The sequence below is a fragment of the Bombina bombina genome, chromosome 6 (assembly GCF_027579735.1).
Source record: "Bombina bombina isolate aBomBom1 chromosome 6, aBomBom1.pri, whole genome shotgun sequence".
Lineage (NCBI taxonomy): Eukaryota > Metazoa > Chordata > Amphibia > Anura > Bombinatoridae > Bombina > Bombina bombina.
In genome coordinates, this window is record NC_069504.1 from 1,007,418,220 (window position 1) to 1,007,441,690 (window position 23,471).

General features: G+C 37.4%; 1 protein-coding gene across 2 annotated transcripts in view; it reads left to right on the forward strand.

Annotated features, from left to right (window-relative positions):
• Positions 1-23,471, forward strand: part of SGCD (sarcoglycan delta) — a 1,642,153-nt gene that overhangs the window by 189,129 nt on the left and 1,429,553 nt on the right. The window contains exon 2 of one of the 2 annotated variants that reach the window (XM_053718720.1): positions 13,196-13,721. The exons of the other annotated variant lie outside the window; for it this stretch is intronic. The gene's annotated coding sequence lies outside the window, so the exon portion shown is untranslated. The remainder of the gene's footprint in view (positions 1-13,195; positions 13,722-23,471) is intronic. 2 annotated transcript variants of the gene reach the window in all.

Here is a 23,471-nt window from a genome sequence, read left to right on the forward strand (position 1 = left end):
TTCCCTTTGCTCAAATTCATTTAAGACCACTGCAACTGTGCATGCTCAAACAGTGGAATGGGGATTATGCAGATTTGTCTCTCCAGATACAAGTGGACCAGAAAACCAGAGACTCACTCCTCTGGTGGTTGTCTTAGGATCACCTGTCTCAGGGAATGAGTTTCCGCAGACCGGAGTGGATCATTGTCACGACCGACGCCAGCCTCTTAGGCTGGGGTGCGGTTTGGGAATCCCTGAAAGCTCAGGATCTATGGTCTCGGGAAGAATCTCTTCTCCCGATAAACATTTTGGAATTGAGAGCGATATTCAATGTGCTCCAGGCATGGCCTCAACTAGCGGAGGCCAAATTCATCAGATTTCAGTCGGACAACATGACGACTGTAGCGTACATCAATCATCAGGGAGGAACAAAGAGTTCCCTGGCAATGAGGGAGGTATCCAAGATCATCAAATGGGCAGAGGATCACTCCTGCCATCTATCAGCAATTCACATCCCAAGAGTGGACAACTGGGAAGTGGATTATCTGAGAACTCCAAAGTTCCACGTTACGGGTCCAGGTCCAGGGATCCCAAGGCGACATTGGTAGATGCCTTAGTGGCGCCTTGGTCGTTCAGTCTAGCTTATGTCTTTCCACTGTTTCCTCTTTTCCCCCGGCTAGTAGCCAGGATCAAACAGGAGAAGGCTTCGGTAATTCTGATAGCTCCTGCGTGGCCACGCAGGACTTGGTATGCAGACCTGGTGAATATGTCATTGGTTCCACCATGGAAGCTACCTTTGAGGCAGGACCTTCTAATCCAAGGTCCATTCACACATCCAAACCTAGTTTCTCTGCAACTGACTGCTTGGAGATTGAACGCTTGATTCTAGCTAAGCGTGGGTTTTCGGAATCAGTTATAGATACTCTGATCCAGGCTAGAAAGCCTGTGACCAGGAAAATTTACCAGCAAATATCTTTGCTGGTGCGAATCCAAGGGTTACTCATGGAGTAAAATTAGGATTCCAAGGTTACTATCTTTTCTCCAAGAAGGATTGGAGAAAGGTCTGTCAGCTAGTTCCTTAAAAGAACAGATATCTGCTCTGTCTGATTTGTTACACAAGCGTCTGGCAGCCGTGCCAGATGTTCAAGCTTTTGTACAGGCTTTAGTCAGAATCAAGCCTGTCTACAGACCTGTGGCTCCTCCATGGAGTCTCAATTTAGTTCTTTCAGTTCTTCAAGGTGTTCCGTTTGAACCTCTACATTCCATAGATATTAAGTTACTATCTTGGAAAGTTTTGTTTTTGGTAGCTATTTCTTCTGCTAGAAGAGTTTCTGAATTGTCTGCTTTGCAGTGTAATTCACCCTATCTGGTATTTCATACAGATAAGGTCGTTTTACGTACCAAACCTGGTTTTCTTCCAAAAGTGGTTTCCAATAAGAATATTAACCAGGAAATAGTTGTTCCTTCTCTGTGTCCTAATCCAGTTTCTAACAAGAAACGTCTGTTACATAATCTTGATGTGGTTCGTGCTTTGAAGTTTTATCTAAAAGCAACTAAAGACTTCAGACAAACATCGTCCTTGTTTGTCGTCTATTCTGGCAAAAGGAGAGGTCAGAAAGGGACTGCAACCTCTCTGTCTTTCTGGCTGAAAAGCATCATCCGATTGACTTATGAGACTGCTGGAAGGCAGCCTCCTGAACGAATTACAGCTCACTCTACTAGAGCTGTGGCTTCCACATGGGCTTTCAAGAATGAGGCTTCTGTTGAACAGATCTGTAAGACAGCGACTTGGTCTTCACTGCATACTTTTGCCAAATTTTACAAATTTGATACTTTTGCTTCTTCAGGGGCTATTTTTGGGAGAAAGGTTTTACAAGCAGTGGTGCCTTCCGTTTAGGTTACCTGACTTGTTCCCTCCCTTCATCCGTGTCCTAAAGCTTTGGTATTGGTTCCCACAAGTAAGGATGAAGCCGTGGACCGGATACACCGTAGGAGAAAGAAATTTATCAGGTAAACATAAATTCTGTTTTCTCCTACATTGGTGTATCCGGTCCACGGCTTCATCCTTACTTGTGGGAACCAATACCAAAGCTTTAGGACACGGATGAAGGGAGGGAACAAGTCAGGTTTAATTTTATTTTTGTAAACTACAGTCACCACTGCACCCTATGGTTCTCCTTTTTCTCCTAACCGTCGGTCGAATGACTGGGGGGGCGGAGCCTGAGGGGAGCTATATGGACAGCTCTGCTGTGTGCTCTCTTTGCCACTTCCTGTAGGGATTGAGAATATCCCACAAGTAAGGATGAAGCCGTGGACCGGATACACCGTAGGAGAAAGAAATTTATCAGGTAAACATAAATTCTGTTTTTTGCTTAGGTAGGGGGAATGCTGGGTCAATGAGACACTTATCAATAGGACATGAGAACTGTAAAAAGGAAGATTAAGGGACAATCTAGTCAAAATTTAACTTTTATGATTCAGACAAGGCATGCAATTTTAAGCAACTTTCAAATTTAATTTTTACAAATTTGCTTTGTTCACTTTGTATTCTTTGTTGAAAGCTCAACCTAGGTAGGCACATAAACTGATTTCTATGAGCTCGCTTCCATTGAGCCGTTAAAAATGGAGTTGTAAGCTACCAAAGCGGCCGACATCTAAAAGTAATTTATGGCTCCATTGTAGTACCAGGTTTTCATTTAAATAATTTCCGCTTTGCGTGCAGTCGCTCTTTTTGTGTAGGTGTAAGTTAGCGTTGTGTTAACGCTTCCACCCGATGCCAGATTTCTAAAACATTAATAGGTTACTATGGTAACCCGACCTTACACTACACTCGATCGCATATACGGCGCCACATACAGGTGTGGCGCATACATGTTCCCCGTCACTCGCTGTTAAAATCAAACACCTAACGCATGCCTAATAACTACCTCTCAACCGCAACCCCCCCACCGCAATAACTAATAAATGTATTCACCCCTTATCTGCCAACCCCTATATCTTCATCCAGCATGGGGACCTCTTCTATCTTCATCCAGGACCAAGGTGACGCGGAGTGGAGTTGACCGCGGGAACAGGACCAGCGACAGCAGAGCCATCCAGCCTGGAGCATCCTCTTCGTACGATCACCACTGCACACTGAAGATTGAATGCAAGGTACCCGTTTAAAAATGAAGTACCTTGCATTCCTTTTGGCTGATTTGGTTCTTCAAATTCAAAACAGCCAATAGGACGAAAGCTACTGAAATCCTATTGGCTGATTTGAACAGCCAATAGGATTTCAGTAGCTCTCATCCTATTGTCTGATTTGAATTTGAAGAATTAAATCAGCCAATAGGAATGCAACTAGGTACACCATTTTTAAACGGGTACCTTACATTCAATCTTCAGTGTGCGTCGGTGATCGTACGAAGAGGATGCTCCACACTGGATAGCTCCACGGTCGCTGGTCCTGTTCCATGGTCACCTCCGCTCCATGTCGCCTTGTTCCTGGATGAAGATAGAAGAGGTCCCTGCGCTGAATGAAGATATCGCCGTCTGGAAGAAGACCTTTTCCACCAGACTTCAGGAACGGTGAGTACCTATTTGGGGGTTAGACTTAGGTTTATTTTTTTGGGTGTTTTTTTTTTAGATTAGGACTTTATTTTAATGGGCACAAAAGAGCTGAATGCCCTTTTAAGGGCAATTCCCATACAAATGCCCTTTTAAGGGCAATGGGTAGCTTAGTTTTTTTTAGTGTTTTATTATTTTTGGGGGGCTTGGTGGGTTGGGGGGTTTACTGTTAGGGGTTCATTTTTATTTTTAGGTAAAAGAGTTGATTGCTTTAGGGCAATGCCCTACAAAGGCCCTTTTAAGGGCTATTGGTTGTTTAGTCTTAGATTAAGGGGTGTTTGTATTTTGGGGGCCTTTTTATTTTTATAGGAGTATTAGATTAGGTTTAATTTTTTTTATGTTGGATAATTTGGTTTATTTTTTACTGCAATTATAGACTTTTTTTAATTTTTTTGAAATTTTAGATTTAAGTATTATAATTTAATCTTAGATTTAATTTTTAAATGTATTATTTTAATTATAATTTAGGATTATTTTCATTTATGTAATGGGGTTAATTTAGGGGGTGTTAGGTTAGAGGGCATGGCGGATTAGGGGTTAATAGTTTAAATAGCTAGATTGCAATGTGGGGCCTGGTGGATTAGGGGTTAATAGTTTTAATAGCTAGATTGAATTGTGGGGGCATGGCGGATTAGGGGTTAATAATTTAAATAGAGCTGATTACTTTGGGGCAATGCCCCGCAAAAAGCCCTTTTAAGGGCTATTTGTAATTTAGTATAGGGTAGGGAATTTTACTATTTTGGGGGGCTTTTTTATTTTATTAGGGGGATTAGATTAGGTGTAATTAGTTTACAATTCTTGCAATTATTTTATTTTCTTCTGTAATTTAGTTTTTTTTCTTCGTGTTTTAGTTTATTTAATTTAATTGTAATTAATTGTAGTTAATTTAGTTAATATATTTAATGATAGTGTACTGTTAGGTGTAATTGTAATTTAGGTTAGGGTTTATTTTACAGGTAAATTTGTACTTATTTTAACTGGGAAGTTATTAAATAGTTAACTATTTAAAAACTATTGTACCTAGTTAAAATAAATACAAAGTTGCCTGTAAAATAAAAATAAACCTTAAGATAGGTACAATGTAACTATTAGTTATATTGTAGCTAGCTTAGGGTTTATTTTATAGGTATTTAGTTTTAAATAGGAATAATTTAGTTAATTGTAGTTATTTTATTTAGATTATTTTAAATTATATTTATTAGGTGGTGTTAGGGTTAGACTTAGATTTAGGGGTTAATAACTTTATTATAGTGGCGGCGACATTGGGGGCGGCAGAGTAGGGGTTCATAGGGATAATGTAGGTGGCGGCGGTGTCTGGAGCGGCAGATTAGGGGTTAATAATATTATGCAGGTGTCGGCGATGTCGGGGGCGGCAGATTAGGGGTTAATAAGTGTAAGATTAGGGGTGATTAGACTCGGGGTTCATGTTAGGGTGTTAGGTGTAGACATAGCTTTTGTTTCCCCATAGGAATCAATGGGGCTGCGTTAGAAGCTGAATGCTGCTTTTTTGCCGATTCTGCCCCATTGATTCTTATGGGGAAATCGTGCACGAGCACGTTTTGTCCGATCACCGCTACCGTAAGCAACGCTGGTATTGAGGTGAGATGTGGAGCAAAATTTTGCTCTACGCTCACCTTTTTGCGGCTAACGCCGAGTTTAAAAAAACCTGTAATACCAGCATTGTCTTAAGTGAGCGGTGAGAAAAAAACTGCTCGTTAGCAACGCACCCCTGTTGCCGCAAAACTCATAATCTCGGTGTATGTAATCACAGAGGTAAAAAGTGTATTAATTTACCAGTGTTGGCTATGCAAAACTGGGGAATGGGTAATAAAGGGATTATCTATCTTTTTTATAAATACAATTTTTCAAGTAGACTATCCCTTTAATCATTTGTTTAATATGTGCCTTATTTAATTTCAGCAGTTAAGCATTGGATTGCAAACAATTTGCATACAAACTACATGTTTTAACTGATTGATTGAGTTCATGGAATACATTCTATCTTTTCCTTATGTAGTGAGGATAACGTCCTTTGTATGTACCCACTGTCCTTGTTTTCAAGTGTCAGAATGAGGAAACATAGGTCCCTGCTCATTTTTGGTATTTCCTCACCTGGAGGAATAATCTATAACTATGGTACAGGGGGTAGGCTCTTAAGGAGCCATTATTTTGACTATACCACACCTCTAAAAGGGATTCTGCTCCTCAATCCCTCAAGGGGTCACATATCATCCACAATGCAGATTTCCTGTAGAATTTAGCAGCGTGTAGTTTTAAATGAGGGGAGTGAGGCAATAAAATAATTTCTCGCTGTTCCTTATTTGACCTAGATGTACAAGGGTCTCATCATTTGAAGCAGGGGCATTACTGATTTTGAATAAGAGGTCACATACTCATTAATTTGAACTTGACTACTGTGGTGAGGGTTAATTATGGATGAGGACTGTAATCCCTAAGGCCAGCTATGAAAATTAGCATTAGAAACAAACATGGAGACTTTTGTAATTTGTGCTATATGGGGGTTGGTTAATGGCCTTTGTCATCATATTTGTGGCAGATGAGATTCTTATTTAAGCAATACAGTCAATCATATTGTTTGCACCATTAACAATGTATTGTGATTCCTCTGGTGTTAAAAGGGGCAGGTAACCCAATTTTTTCTTTCATGATTCAAAAATAGCGTACAATTTTAAACAACTTTCCAATTTACTTCTATTATAAAATTTGGTTAATTTGCTTAGTATACTTTGTTGAAGGAGCAGCTATGCAGCAAATTGAGAGCTTGCGGAACACATCTGGAGAGCCAAAGACAAGAGACATATGTGTGCAACCACCAATCAGCAACTATATATTAATATAGTACATTTCTGCTCTTTAGCCTATCTATGTACGCTTATCAACAAAGGATACCAAAAGAACAAAGCAAATCAGATAACAAAAGTAAATTTAAAAGTTGTTTATAATTGCATGCTCTATCTGGATCACAAAAGAAAAATGTTTGCGTTCATGTCCCTTTAAGGACTATTGGTATTGACATGCAAATGATTTCAACAGCGTAATATTTTGTTTTGCTTTTATTTGATTTACATAGATCCTTTAAACCAAACCTCTCACTGTCCTATGTTCTTGGCATGCTTTTTATTGTTTATTATTCTTTAAAGGGTTATAATGTCATAATGTGTAAGAACATGCTTGCATATACCTATGTGTTTAACCCCTGCCAATCACATAGTTAAGGCAACTCCAGAGCATCCCTGCACAAAAAAATGTTATGCTCAGAAAAAAATACGAAGGAATTTAGTTTATTTAATTTTCTGTGACAATTCTAGCAGAGGCCAGTGACACCCTGGTTGAAGATTGCTGATTTAGATATATCTGTGCTGTAATGGATCATTTTTCAGTCTCTATTGAATTGCTGCAAGAGAGAACTCACTTTGACATCTGTTTTGTCCTATAGAGATTAATTAGTGAGGTGGTAAGTGGTCCTCAAACCAGATGCAAATGATTAAATAACTGTATTAAAGGGCACTGGCAGAAATCTTACTATGAAATCTTGCTGTATAAAAGGCATAGATAGGAAATGTCATGAATGCCATTTTGGCACAGTTGTAATGTCATGTCCAGTCTAGCGTTATTCATCACTTAGATGCAACCTGTTTCAGCACTGTTTGGCATCAAAACAGTTAACCCTACTCTGGCACCATTTGGAATGTCACTTTTACAACAGATGACATCTGGAGCAGTGCTGCTTGGGTGGTGGCATTCCAAATGATAGCCTGGCAGAGGGCATTTCATAAAATGTGATTAACAAACCATGCTGCAGCATTTGTTTTTATCTTGACATGTTTCTGAGCTACATAAATTAACTTGAGAAATCAGACAGAAGACAAGTCAATTTGAGATGTGTTTTTATGAAACATACCTTACTGTTTTAATTCAATTAATACCTTGAAATGTCTTCCTCACTGCGCTCACTTTGTAGTTTTTTAGATTACCGATACATAATCATGTTACAAATGTGACTGACAGTGGCACAAAAACACTTTCATGATTCAGATGAAATGTATAGTTTAAAAAAATAATTCAAATGTACTTCTAATGTCAAATTGACTTCACTCTCTTGGTATCCTTTGTGAAAATCAGGTAGGCAAGCTCAGGATTGTACAGATTTCTGAAGCACTATATGTCAGCAGTTTTGCAAGAATGTTTTTCACAATTTAATACATTGTGCAAAGCTTACTGCCATCTAGTACTCAAAAGCATTTTTTGCTAAACTGCTGCCAATTCCACCTACCCAGCTTATTTCTTTAGCAAAGAATACAATGAAAACAAAGTCAATTTGATAATAGAAGCACATTGGACAATCCTTAAACTAGTATCCTCTATCTCAAATATGAAAGGATTTTTTTTAAAATTTTTATAGACTTTAAGAGACTGTTTCGACTGTTTATTCCAATAGAAGCTCTTCCAAGAAATAAATGTAGTTTCACAACAAGATAAATATTTAAAACCAAATTATTTAAGTCATCTAAGTACAATCACAATGATTATTCTTTCATAATTCATTGACATAAATGAGCAAAGGTAATTCTGTTAGTATTTTTTAGCTATGGGGAAATGCTGGCTACAAAAAATAAATAGTTTGCAACTTCTATCAAAATTTTACATTTTTAAAAACACAAAATTCTTACGCCAACTTTGATGATATGAGTAAAAAAGAAACCTTTATACAAGATAGTGTCCTTGATTCAGTAAGTTTTCTATAAAAAGAAAAAAACTGTTCAATACTTTAAAAGTTTACAGCAGTTTCTTTCAGTAGAGGATAATGGTTCAGACGTTACTGATTGGCTGTATAGCCCAGAGTCTTTATTTAAAAAAAGAATAGGATGGTTACTCTACTAAATGCATAAAACTTCACATCACTATTAATCAGGGTTCTATCTATCTATCTTTCTATCTCTGTGTTAGAGACCAATCAAGTGCATCCCTCTGTACAAGTTTTTGTGAACCCATGGAAAAAGTAGAACTGAGAATGTGTGCCATAGTGTTTGTGGTCCAGGAAAAAGCAGAATGAAATATATGTGCTTTGGAAACTTCTGGTTAGTAGGCAAATTCAAATGAGCTGAAGAGGAGAATATAAGGTAGAGATTACCCTGCAACATTATTTAGATCTGCCCTGTGACCCTATGACATTTTTAGGAAATATATTATTTGTGTGTTTAAAGGGATATTAAACCCCAAATTTTTCTTTCAGAATTCAGACAGAGAATACAATTTTAAACAACATTCCAATTTACTTCTATCTAATTTGCTTCATTCTTTAGATATCTTTAGTTAAAGAAATAGCAATGCACACAGGTGAGCCAATCGCATATGGCATCTATGTGCAGCCACCAATCAGAAGCTACTGAGCCTATCTAGATATGCTTTTCAGAAAAGAATATCTAGAGAATGAAGCAAGTTAGATAATAGAAGTAAATTAGAAAGTTGTTTAAAATAGTATTCTCTATCTGAATCATGAAAGAAAAAAATTGGGTTTAATGTCCATTTAATTTTAGTTAGGAATACTAAAACAAAACTATACTCTGGAAATCAGTGTCCTTCATAAATAGAAGCTTTAAAAATATTATCTTTCAGGCATTTAAGAGTTAAGATGAGCAAAATGTATAGCTTGGCATATCAGGTTCACATCTTCTCTGGTGACTTTAGTCTCCCCCTGAAAGAGTTACTCTGTCTTTTTTAGGCTGCAATGCTTTCATTCCCCAGAGCTTACAAATACCCCCCCCTGCTGGGTGACGCACGATCATTGGTGGTTCTTCACTCCCTACCTTGACTTCATCTCACTCCTATAATGAGCTAAATTTCTGAATTAGGGAAGGAGTCTTTCCTATTTGGCTTGCAGCAAACATGCTGATCGTGCTACCCATTGGAATATACCTTCAGCAATTCACTCAGTGCACGTTCCTAATTAGTGCTAGACTGCTGTTTGTTTCGCCTGCTTTATTGCCTTGTGTCGCTCTAATAAGTCTCACTCTCCCTCGCTTGTGTTTGCCATTCCCAGCAGCTGAAATCAGCCTTTTTAATTGCACCGGTCTAAGGGATCTCACTCAGCTCTGGTTATTATCTCCCTCCCTCAATAGAAGCAGGCAGAGCAGACTTAGAGCCTGAGGCTGGGCAAGATTACGTCTGCTTCATCAAGGCTCGCTTGAACAGCTCTGCCTCTCTGTCCAGATCCTCACTAGTTCTGGATGTCACCACAAGTCCAAGTCCAGCAGGTCTGTTCTAACCCTTTGAGAACAGCTGCTGCCAGCCTGGGGCGATATAGCAGAAAATAACTACCCAGTTGAATTAAGCAGGCACCCACAAAATATATCAGTCCCAGCACTGTCTGGTAACAGCGGTGGCCACTAAATTAAACTAATAACTCTGTAATGTATCTGAAAAATACAAAACTGTCGTTATGTAGGAATAGCAGCCAAGCTCAGTCTGAAATAGACTGAAATCATTGTTAATCCCAATACGTCCCTTACAGTCTGGGTTACCCTTGCTGACATCTGCAAATAAAGACAACAATTTACATTTAATGGGAACGTTTTATAGTCTTTTGTTTTGTTAAGCATTGAATGTAAGTGATCTGAGGTCTAGATATACCACAAGTTAACCCTTAGACACAGGTCAGGTTCAGAGGGTTTGAAATGTTAAAGGGACATAAAAATGCAAAAAAAAAAGAAATGCTCTAATGTGTTAGAGCATTTTATTATTGCACGGTTGCTTGTATACAGCTATTTGTTTAAACTCTGTAAATGGATTAAACACATAGTTAAAGGGACAGTCTACACCAGAATTTGTATTGTTTAAAAAGATAGCTAATCCCTTTATTACCCATTCCCCAGTTTTGCATAACCAACACAGTTATATTAATATACTTTTTATCACAGATGGACTGAGACCATAAGTATAGTTTTTGTACTTATAATACGCTATTGTGAGAGTTAATTGTTTCATTTTATGGGACATAAAACAAGTTTAGATAGAGACAAAATATAATAATATGTACTTTAATTACTTTACCTGCAAATTTATACTGCAGTGCCTCGCCATTAACCCTTTCTTTTTAGTTTCTGAATTGTAAAGCTCTAACTCCCCCCACACATTTCCTTCTATGACTGTATCTATATCTATTGTTCTTTTGGTAGAATGCTAAAATGCATAGGGATTATCTGCTGGAGCATGCCTAGAAGCTGTGAACTCAGTTGAAATACAATGCCTGTGTCTAAACTGATAAGGGTGGGTGGAGTTGGCTGCTCCAGGCAGCTTAGCTATGTAATTAATTTTGCTTATTTATGAAAATTATTTTAAAATACTTGCCAGCAATTTTTAAACAAATTTTTTTATGCAAACTCTTTTTAATTATTTAGCCCTTTTAGGATATGCACAGATATCAACCTGTTTTATGTCCCTTTAAGTAGCAGCATTGGCACAACATTTAGTGCTGCAATATTTTGTGTTTGTAACCTTAGACTTGTAACCAAGATAGCTCTCATAATGGTCATTTGTGGCAGTACAATAGAATGGAATCTACAGCTCATGTGAATAAAGAGTATGAGCATTTCTTTCTCAGAGCTTTATGATCTAAAGTTCTCTGCACTGGCAAGAAGTCTCTGCACTGTGAGGTCCCTCAAACTATTTTATAAAGGCAAATTTTTTCTTGAAAGCTGTTTATCTAGCTGTGCTGGGTTCTGGTTTTGAAAATGAGACACATATATTACAATATAATGCTAAGAAAAACACCCCAAAGATTTTGATTGATTTTTTTCCATGCCGGCAAACTTCCGATCATTAGGCCCTCTCTGTTTCTTTCTTTCGCTCTCTAATATATTTCTCATCTTTTCCTCCACATACATCTGTGCTCTTATTCTGTTCTTCAGTTATCTCTTCTCCATTCTTTATCAATGTTTTCTCCATTTTTAGGATATAGAGCCTCAGAAATATATAAAACCGTGTAGAAGAAAGGTTGCACAATTTTTTTTGGTAAAAACTAATGAAAGTGTATAGAAAGTAGAATCCAAAGTGATAGGAGGCTGAAGGAAATAGCATTCAACTGGTCTTTGGGATTTGTCAGCCCCTTGTCCATCAAGTAGCTTTTGTTTTAAGTGGCAAGGAAGTACCTGTTCTCTCACAGGAAACCAGTCCAGAGACACATACAAGTATAATTTAAAATAATTCCTATGAATCATATTTGTTCTTTAAACATTTTGCATCCATAGGCCCCTATTTAAGAAAGGTCTTGTGGACCTGATCCGACACTGCGGATCAGGTCCGCAAGACCTCGCTGAATGCGGAGAGCAATACGCTCTCTGTATTCAGCATTGCACCAGCAGCTCACAAGAGCTGCTGGTACAACGCCGCCCCCTGCAGACTCGCGGCCAATCGGCCGCCAGCAGGGGGTGTCAATCAACCCGATCGTACTCGATCGGGTTGATTTCTGCCGATTCCTGTCTGCCTGCTCAGAGCTTTAGACCGCAGCTCCATAACTTGTGTTTCTGGCGAGCCTGAAGACTCGCAAGAAACACGGGCCCACAAGCTCCATACGGAGCTTGTTAAATGGGCCCCATAGAGTGCTGCAATGTATCACCCTTAAGTGTCTTGAAAGGGATTACAATTCTAAAATGTACTAAAACTGGGTAATGCTTTCAAGAAGCTAATTTACATTTTTACTTTTTAGACAGTATGTAAGCTTTGAAAGTAAATGAGAGACATAGGATATATGCATGTTCCAGTGTAATAAAAATAAAGAGAAAAGCAATCATTATCTCGACAAAGTAGTAGTTTATGGCAAAATCAATGGATGTTCCCTTTCATTCCAATAACACAAAAATTGTATTCAGTGTAAGTGATCAGTAACCCAACCTTATTTAAAAAATGGCTTCTTTAGTATGCAGGTAGAATGAAAAGTCAAATATATTATTATCACATCCAATCGCAGTCATTACATTTCACTAGCAATACACTACAGGAATGATTTCTGAAATTGTTCCTAGCTGTTTTGTTGCATTGATTGTGTGTTTAGACATTGCCATAAGGCTTTATTTCTGTGACATTAAAATAATGAGCTAATAGCTATGTGTGTGTTATACTTACTACATGTATCTTACATTTGTTTTTTGGGAACTTATTCTGGGCTTCTAGGCTGCCTATTTCCTTTTGGCAAACAAAAATATATACAGAGTTCCTGTTGGCAATGCACAGCGTATATGCGATATCAGTACCATGGATGACACTAAAGCTTAGTTATGGATCACTGCTAATCAGAATTCACAGAACTCTTAAGTTTCTTCTGGTAGGAAGGATATTGAGGCCTGAAGAGTCACATTTTAATTGAAAAAAAAAAAATCAATTTTTTATTTACAGACTTAAGCAATCTCAATATATGTTATGGTAAAGATATAATATATATCCCTGCTATTCCTTAAAGCTATTTTGAGCAGCACTGCAGTGGCATTAGGGATCTACGTTTAAAACAGATTTTAGAACAAAACATTTACACCATTGAAAATAATATTTGTATTTTCTTACCTAGAAACCCATAATTTAATCTTTTGCCCAGGAAACAACAGCTCTGCTAACTTTTCCATATCGATTTCACTGAGTTGAGATCCAACATACAGACGAGCAAGCAAGCTATTACTAATAGCACCCGATTCCAACTATAATCGTTTGCCATTGGAAGCTGCAACAGTAGCCTACTGAGGATCTAACAACAGAAGATCTAACAACAAGCAGGCGAGCAAGCAAGCTATTACTAATAGCACCCGAAACTAACTTCAACCACAGAAGTCAGGCCCGCAATCAATATCCCGCAATCTACACAAAGCGGCTTTGATTTGTACAAAGGGACTCCTGCATACTAGAATTGCCTACTATCATAATAATCTTTGGAACAGATAAGGGCTTTTCTTTTTTACCCTATCAGCAATCATCATCACACGTCACTACTAGTGACCCGCCATCAGCTGTAACCCAGAAGTTCGGGTCAGAACTCACCACGGATCTATAATTAAAAAGAGACGGACATACAGCTACAATCCGTAACGGCTTGCCATTATTTGAAAAACAGAGAGACCACTGCACAGGTACTTTCTTCAGAGTTCCTTATATTTTCCAAATAATTTTTACATATACGGAACTTTTACATATACGGAACTCACTTAATATTTGGCCATTAATCAAAGTTTTTTCAAACACCAAATATAATTTTAAGAGTGTTTGTTTTTATCCACTGCAGTGTGATTCTTATTTCTCGAGCTCAGCATTTTAATTATTAGTACTTTTTAACTGTTACATGTTGCTAATTTGTTGAATATAAATAAATGTACATCTAGAATTTTGTTTCACTGCAAAGCGATGTTGCAGTGGATATATATATATTCTTATGATCACTTCACTGATACATTTGGCATTTGATTCATTGTGTCGATTTACTGTATTCTTTTGTTATCACTCATATATAGATATCTCATATATCAGATTCTAATATTTTAACATCGTGCTTTTGATATATTTACTCTCTATGACAGAATACACTATTTTTAAAAAAATAAATTATTGATATGGTATTATAATCCTTTGTTTATTACAATTTTATTTGTTTTATTAAATTATTTTTACATCAATTTATATATCTCCTCTTCATTCAAACATCAATAAATAAATAAATCATTATTTATTTAATTAACACTTCTCTTACCTCAGCACTGTATCCACAATATCGATTTGAATCCTATCCTACAAATACTATTTAAAATTTACTGATTTCATATATACTGATTACACGGTTTTTAACACTATTTGTGATATATATATATATATATATATATATATATATATATATATATATATATATATACATTTTTTGGAAAAACAATTAGTGCTCCCTAATCTGTTCACACCATTTCATACCTGACATTTGTTTGGAGGAATTTATGTCAATCCAGGGTTGAAGCAGTGTTTAGTAATAGAGTTATTAAATTTATAGGTGCACTCACTCTTTTTTGCTTTTTTCACTAGAACCCCCATAATTTAGCCAATGCATTGTTTGCTGAGGTCATTTGTGAGGGAAAAGTCACCTTATTTGAATAAGAATATATTTTGATTTATTAGTGTAGTTGCTTTTGTTTTGTTTTTCTATTCTATAAGGACAGTCTTCTTTGAACTTATTGTTTGGGGGCAAGACCAAATAAAGCAACATTAAATATGAATGAGTTGTGTATTCCCAACCAAAGGTGAAGTCATACTTATCAATCATTACCTGGAGATACAGAGATGGATTGAAAGTGCCTATTAAAACTAATAAAAACATTAAGTCCTAAATTTTTAGTCAGCCAAAGCAAAGCCAGTTTTAGCACTTTAAAACAAACACAAGTTAACCCTTGATTTTCAAACCTTATTCTTTTGATTAGCCTTTTACACAGTCAGATGAATTTATACCTATTTTTTCAATGTGAAACATTTTTACCTACTTTTTCAAAATTCTAAAAGGAGACAAAACACAATTTTGAAAAGTTTATTTTTGGTGACTAAATACAGACTAGATATTAGCAATATCCATTTGTCAGAACAGATTAATCTGTTACTCAGACACAGATTTTATCACATGAGGATATCCCAAAAATTAGGCTATCAAAAATAAATGCTGGATAACAGGATTTACAGCATTCAAAGAAATCATGCAAACACTTTTTTGGGGGGCATTATAATGTAATGTATGTCTCTCCGTATCCAGGACCACAATTTGCCTTTCTGTCCTTTGTTGGACCTTGCAGTACTGATGAGACAATTTAGATAATCTGGAAGCTTTAGAAAAGTTTTCAATTAAAATGATGCTTACTACTGAATTATTATAATGGCTCTGAATTAAGATGTTGTGTACTTGTTGCCAAGTGACAGGAATAATGATTTCTTATGGCCCATGCATATGGGTACATTTTTTTTATTTGGCTGATCCACCCAGGCTTGTAAATGAGATATGGCCAGTATTATAATTTGTTCAACAGCATGGAGGACTAGTTAACCCCTTGCTGCAATGAAAGGACTGAAATGCATTTTGTAGGGGCTAAACTTAAACTCATAGCAGTCAGTGGCTAGTTATCTTAGCAGTCAGTACTGTTTTCTTTGCTCAGTGATTTGTAGGTTTTATTTTTTTTTAAATACATTGGAAAAATCAATTTCTGCTTTAAATCTTTTTAATCCTTACCTTCCTTTTGCTTTTCCCCGATCAACAATCGCTTGGGACGTCATAGTTTCTGCACTTCTTCGATTGCAGAATAAAGGAGACCATGCTGACTTATAATCAGGGAAAGAATTAGCAAGAGGAATGTAATGATTTAAAGGGAAGTGGCAAGTCAAGATTATTTATGAAAAGAAAAGTTCAATGTTAAAATATTTTTTTAGTTTGCATGGACAAAGGTTTGGTAAAAACTGCTTTGCTTTATATAAAGCTAGCAACAAATGTATACTCCAATCATAGTGCAGTATTAATGCTCATTGGCTGATTTGCAAACTAAACCACAGTAGTATTGATGGTCAGAGACAATTGTCCACCAACAAAAAAAGTTTTATTTTGCACAAAAGAAAAACATTTTTTATACAAAAGAAAGATTTGTATACTATCTCTGATGCAGCAAAAAGAAAAGAAAAAGAAAAACAATGGTTTTGACATCTCTATATTTCATAGAAAAATAGAGTTGTTGCTTAATGCATTTACCTAAAACATGGAAAATGGTGAATGATGGGAGATACGGATGCAAAAAGGAAATGCACTATGTTTTATATTCAAGTACTGGTGCAATAATAAAAATGTTCTGTTTAAAGGGACAGTCAACACCAGAATTTTTGTTGTTTTAAAAGATAGATAATCCCTTTATTACCCATTCCCCAGTTTTGCATAACCAACAAAGTTATAATAATACACTTTTTGCCTCTGTGATTAATTTGTATCTAAGCATCTTCTGACAGCCCCTGGTCACATGACATTTTATTTATTATCTATTGACTTTCATTTTAGCCAATTAGTGCAGTGTCTGCCACAATCCACGGGCGTGCTCACAATGTTATCTATAGGGTTTACCTGAACTAGCTCTCCCCTGCTGTGAAAAGCAAATACAAAAGCATGTGATTAGAGGCGGCCTTCAAGGGCTTAGAAATTATCATATGAGCCTTCCTAGGTCTAGCTTTCAACTAAGAATACCAAAAGAACAAAGCAAAATTGGTGATAAAAGTAAATTGGAAAGTTGTTTCAAATTACATGCCCTATTTGAAACATGAAAGTTTTTTTTGGACTTGACTGTCCCTTTAATTCTTACAACAGGGCCAAACACATAGAGTCACTTGTAGTTCAGTAATGCACTACTGGGAGCTAGCTATACACAGCTGGTGAGCAAATGGCAAGAGGCATATGTGTGTTGGAGCCAATTACCAGCATTCATTCAGTAGTGCATGGCTGCTCATGAGCCTACTAAATATCAGCTAGATAATGAGTCTTGCGTTATGAGAGGAGCAGTGCTAACTTGCACGTTATTGTCACCGCTCACTTCCCTACAGCGCTGGTATTACAGGTTTTTACAAACCCGGCGTTAAAAGGCCAGAAGTGAGCGTAGAGCAAAATTGAGCTCCATACAGCACTCCAATACCAGCGCTGCTTAAGTCAGCAGTGAGCTGGTTGTATGTGCTCGTGCACGATTTCCCCATAGACATCAATGGGGAGAGCCGGCTGAGAAAAAGTCTAACACCTGCAAAAAAGCAGCATAAAGCTCAGTAACGCAGCCCCATTGATTCCTATGGGGAAATAAATTTATGTTTACACCTAACACCCTAACATGAACCCCGAGTCTAAACACCCCTAACCTTACAATTATTAACCCCTAATCTGCCGCCCCCGACATGGCCAACACCTGCATTATACTTATTAACCCCTAATCTGCCGCTCCGGACATCGCCACCACTATAATAAACATATTAACCCCTAAACCGCCACACTCCCACATCGCAAACACTAGTTAAATATTGGATAAATTTACCAAAAATTACCAATGGCACTACTTGTGTGTTATAGACCTGTTTATATCTTTAATTATGCCAACGAAATACGGCTAGATGTGGGTGCTTAGTGTATGAATTTGAATACTTAAATATGCAAGAAAAAAGCATACACCTTAAAAGCACTCCTAGGTCAAAATGCAAGCTTGTTGCAAGTAACAATCACTAAGCTGATGATCCAAGGATGGTATACGGGAATAGGAATTTTGACTAAATCTAAAATATAACTTTTATTGGGTTCAAAAAATTAAAATAGGAAAAATTGATTAAAACCACACTTAAGTACCGACTGTAGTTAGTAAATAGTCAATAGCCACTTATTAGTTAGATTAACAGGTCATCTTTACTAAAGTGCAAGAATCACGTACCAGTCAGTAATATTACATCACAGTTGAATATCGAGATGTAATGGTAGATGTTACTTAGCACTCTTTATAGGTTAATGAGTGAGAGAGTAGAGTAGATAGCAATGACGTGCAGTGACGTCAGAGCCTGGTGAGGCAGTGGCTAGGATACGTCTTCATTCTTTAGATATCCTTTGTTGAAGAGATAGCAATGCACATGGGTGAACTAATCACATGAGATATATATGTGCAGCCACCAATCAGCAGCTACTGCGCATATTTAGATATGATTTTCAACAAAGGATATCAAAAGAATGAAGACAATTAGATATTAGATGTAAATTGGAAAGTTATTTAAATTTGCATATGGATTTCATATTGGTTTCATGTCCCTTTAAATGGTGTCTTGGAAAACTGGTCAACTTAGTCTTAAAGGATTGTAACAGAAACTCTTGCCAGATAACACAATGCTTGCTCTGATTATGAGATCTAAAAATCCATGCCCATTAAAATATGTTTAAAACATACTTTTTACTTTAATGCTGCAAATTATGCTTATAGATTCTTTCATTATTCAGTAAATATAAAAATGTCTTGATCCAGTGGCGGCTGGTGAAATTTAAAGATGGTGGGGCGCTTGACCCCACCCCTTTAAATAAAGCCACACCATCAGATGGCACTACCAATTCATTAATTAAATAAATAAAAGGTAGACAGAAACACAGAAAAGCACTCGGGGGGAAAGGGAAAGGCAGGGGGGAGAGAGACACAGAGGGTTAGAGAGAAAGAGAGAGAGAGAGAGACACAATCACACACAGAGGGTTAGAGAGAGAGAAAGAGAGAGAGAGAGAGAGAGAGAGACAATAACACACAGAGGGTTAGAGAGAGAGAGAGAGAAAGAGAGAGACAATCACACACAGAGGGTTAGAGAGAGAGAAATAAAGAGAGAGAGACACAATCACACACAGAGGGTGAGAGAGAGAGAGAGGGAGACACAATCACACACAGAGGGTTAGAGAGAGAGACACAATCACACACAGAGGGTTAGAAAGAGAGACACAATCACACACAGAGGGTTAGAGAGAGAAAGAGACAATCACACACAGAGGGTTAGAGAGAGAGAGAAAGAGACACAATCACACACAGAGGGTTAGAGAGAGACACACAATCACACACAGAGGGTTAGAGAGAGAAAGAGAGAGAGAGACAATCGCACACAGAGGGTTAGAGAGAGAGAGAAAGAGACACAATCACGCACAGAGGGTGAGAGAGAGACACAATCACACACAGAGGGTTAGAGAGAGAGACACAATCACACACAGAGGGTTAGAAAGAGAGACACAATCACACACAGAGGGTTAGAGAGAGAAAGAGACAATCACACACAGAGGGTTAGAGAGAGAGAGAAAGAGACACAATCACACACAGAGGGTTAGAGAGAGAGAGAGACACACAATCACACACACAGGGTTAGAGAGAGAGACACAATCACACACAGAGGGTTAGAGAAAGAGAAATAGAGAGAGAGACACACAATCATACACAGAGGGTTAGAGAGAGAGAGAGAAAGAGAGAGACACAATCACACACAGAGGGTTAGAGAGAGAGAAAGAGAGAGAGAGAGACACAATCACACACAGAGGGTTAGAGAGAGAGAGAGAGAGAGAGAGAGAGAGAGAGAGAGAGAGAGAGAGAGAGAGAGAAGGAGAGACACAATCACACACAGAGGGTTAGAGAGAGAAATAGAGACACACAATCACACACAGAGGGTTAGAGAGAGAGAGAGAAAGAAAGAGAGACACAATCACACACAGAGGGTTAGAGAGAGAGAAAGAGAGAGAGAGACACAATCACACACAGAGGGTTAGACAGAGAGAAAGAGACACAATCACACACAGAGGGTTAGAGAGAGAGACACAATCACACACAGAGGGTTAGAGAGAGAGAAAGAGAGACACAATCATACACAGAGGGTTAGAGAGAGAGAAAGAGAGAGACACAATCACACACAGAGGGTGAGAAAGAGAGACACAATCATACACAGAGGGTTAGAGAGAGAGAGAAAGAGAGAGAGAGAGACACAATCACACACAGAGGGTTAGAGAGAGAGACACAATCACACACAGAGGGTTAGAGAGAGAGAGACAATAACACACAGAGGTTTAGAGAGTGACACAGAGAGAGAGACACAATCCCACACAGAGGGTTAGAGAGACACATAAGGGATGAGAGAGTCAGAGGGGGAGGAAGAGAGACAGAGAGAGAAAGAGACCATGGAGGAGAACAACACATAAGGAGATAGATGGATAGATAGAGAGAGACAGACACACACACACACAAGGGGGGGGGGGGAAGAGGGACCACTGCATTTTTAAGTAATTAAACAGCAGAGCTACAGAGAGTTCATAAAGTGAGACTATAATTTAGTGTGAAGTACAGAGGCAAGCTGCTAACTTAGTGGGTGTAAATTTTGAGTAAACAAAATACAAAAACGATCCTTTGCTGTAAAAGAGTAAAAAAACACTAAACCACATTCATTAAATTATCATTTTCACTAACAGAATCCCTATCAGTAAAAGCTTACTTTAATAAGATGTGGCTGAAACACTGCTCTCTCTGCCTCTCTTCCTGCTCTGTATAATGATTCAGGAAGTGACAGTGGCACATTCCACTGCACTTAGAGGGGAAGAACAGAACTCTCTTTTTCACTTTAGCAAAGCTAGCAGGTTCACAGGACAGCAACAAAATATATGAAAGTTGTTTTTTTCTGTTTTTGTTTTGTTTTATATGATTTAACATCCAGCCCCAACCCTAAGTTCCACTTACTAATGCCTCTCACTGGATTGGTTCAGACCAAATAGGACTGCCTCAAATAAGCAGTTAATGGGCCATGCAATGATCTTAACCAATTTCATCCAGTAGGTGGCGCAGTATGTTGTGTAATGGTGGGCAGACCTGATTGTGCCTCTCCATTGCACAACATATAGCTGTGAAAAAAAAAATGCTGGGGAAATTTTTTTTATTTTTTTTTTAAAGCCAATAAAAAAAAATATATATTTTTTTTTGCCCATATGAGAGGTGAAGCACTGCCTCACTTGCCTCTAGTGACTGCACATCACTGGTAGATAGTATGTCCCTGTTTGATTAAACAGGTAAGTTTGACCGTTAATGGTTGAGCGATATTTAAGATTCAGGTTATGGTATGAAACAAACTTAAACTGGATAAACTGACTCAGTAAATAACACGAAATTATGTATATATATATATATGTATTCTCCTCCTAAATTATTATGTGAGTAACGGTAATAATGGAAACGTTAACACAATATTAGGAGAGAGGTTGTGCTTTACTCTTAGTCGTCTCGTGTACCCAGTATTATCATATACATTCAAAGTTTGTTATAGTGAAACCGGATGCTCTTAACAATTACAAGTAGATTACCTAGATATTGGGAATACCAGGATCGACTAGTTTGTTATATTTGATATATTCTATACTGATTGTGCACGATATGATATTAGTGAACAGAATGTTAGAGGTGGCTGATTACTACTCAAATTGTATTTAGTCCGACAAGTTAATGTATGCCTACTGTTTATACAGAGTAAATGCAGTATCAGATGTGCCACTAATCCCATTCAGTCTCGTGCTTGTTACTGAAAAATCACAGTATTATCAAAAGATCCACTCAAAGTGTTACAAAATACTAGATTATGGGAGTGTTTGATTTATATTATATGCTTGCCCCACTTAATTATTGTACACAAATAAAAAATAGATTAAATAGTTTCACAAATATTGGGCATGGTCATAATACCAAGTTTCACAATGTGTGTTAAGAAGTATCACTATAGATTGTAACAGTGATACCATAAACCTGATATTAACAGCAAGTGAGTGTGTGGTAATTCAAGTGTACTTTATGTTGATGAAAGTGTCATTCGGCGCAGCCGTTTGAGTTATGACCGCTCATTTATATTTAGTATTATACTTTAGTTACTAGTAGCTGATTTTAGCTGTTGCTAAGTGCCGGTATTTAAATTATGGCGGTAGTACGCCTCTTAAAGCTGTTTCAATGAGTACAAATCTCAAGTGCCACCCGGATGTTAAAAATACAAGCGGAGGTTGGTTTAGTTATCATATAGCAATGGTAGTTAATATACTAACGGTATTGTTAGTCTATGCTTGTTATAACGTTATATTAAAGGTTTCCCTTGTATTTAATCTCCGGTTGTATAAATCTCAGGTCCACTGTCATATGTTTACAGCGGCTCTGTAGTACGGTCTATTCACCTTATGGTATTAGCAGATGTACCTGCTGATGGTGTTGACTCAAACAGCTTTAGATTATATGAGGTAAATAAGGCATTAGTCTTGCGTTAGAGGCGTAAGCTAAATAAGGTTAAATATATATTGACCGTGCACTATTTTAAATCTAAAATTGAAGTAACGCTCCGTAACAAGCTTCCATACATACACTCACAATCACACTAAAAGGTTAATGCAGGATAACTCGTATTGGCTAGAAATAGTTATATCCTACTGGGTATTAGGAGAGTAGATTAATACTCCAAATAATGACTACAGTAATGAAACGGTAGATTAAGGCTTGTCTAAAACACAGGAGCTCCTAGGACTCCTCACCATTGCCCTAACGTCCCTAAAATGTTTCGCCACTTAGTGTGGCTTTTTCAAAGGTGAACGCGCCGCACAGTATTCGGCTATTTAAGGCTGATAAGAATCACACCCCCAATAGGCGTGCATACACCTTCTGACCTATCATTGACGGTTGAGATGTATGTGTCATAATAAGGAGGATATTTGCAGGATAGTGTCTGTGATAGTTAACTGTTTAGTGACTGCATGGGGTAAGAGAGGCACACTCGTTTAAATGCCAGACTATAAGCAAATTCTCTTATTATAAACAACCAGGGTAAATGAAAGGACGATGTCAAATATAAGATATACGAACTAGATACAATCTAGTGTATATTTATAAGTAGTGAGGTTTGTTTCATAAGTCTTCATTTATGAATAGAAGCAAAACATTGTATACCATATTTGCGATTAGTCGTGTGTTGTATTGGAACCTCAAACTGATTTAATGTTAAGTTGCTTAAGTAAATCAGTAATAAACATACTATGATCATATGTGTGTGTGTATTTACTTGCTTAATAAAACAGGAAAACTCCTATAGAGAAACCAGAAAAGAGAAATATAAATGAGCGGTCATAACTCAAACGGCTGCGCCGAATGACACTTTCATCAACATAAAGTACACTTGAATTACCACACACTCACTTGCTGTTAATATCAGGTTTATGGTATCACTGTTACAATCATTAGTAATACTTCTTAACACACATTGTGAAACTTGGTATTATGACCATGCCCAATATTTGTGAAACTATTTAATCTATTTTTTATTTTTGTACAATAATT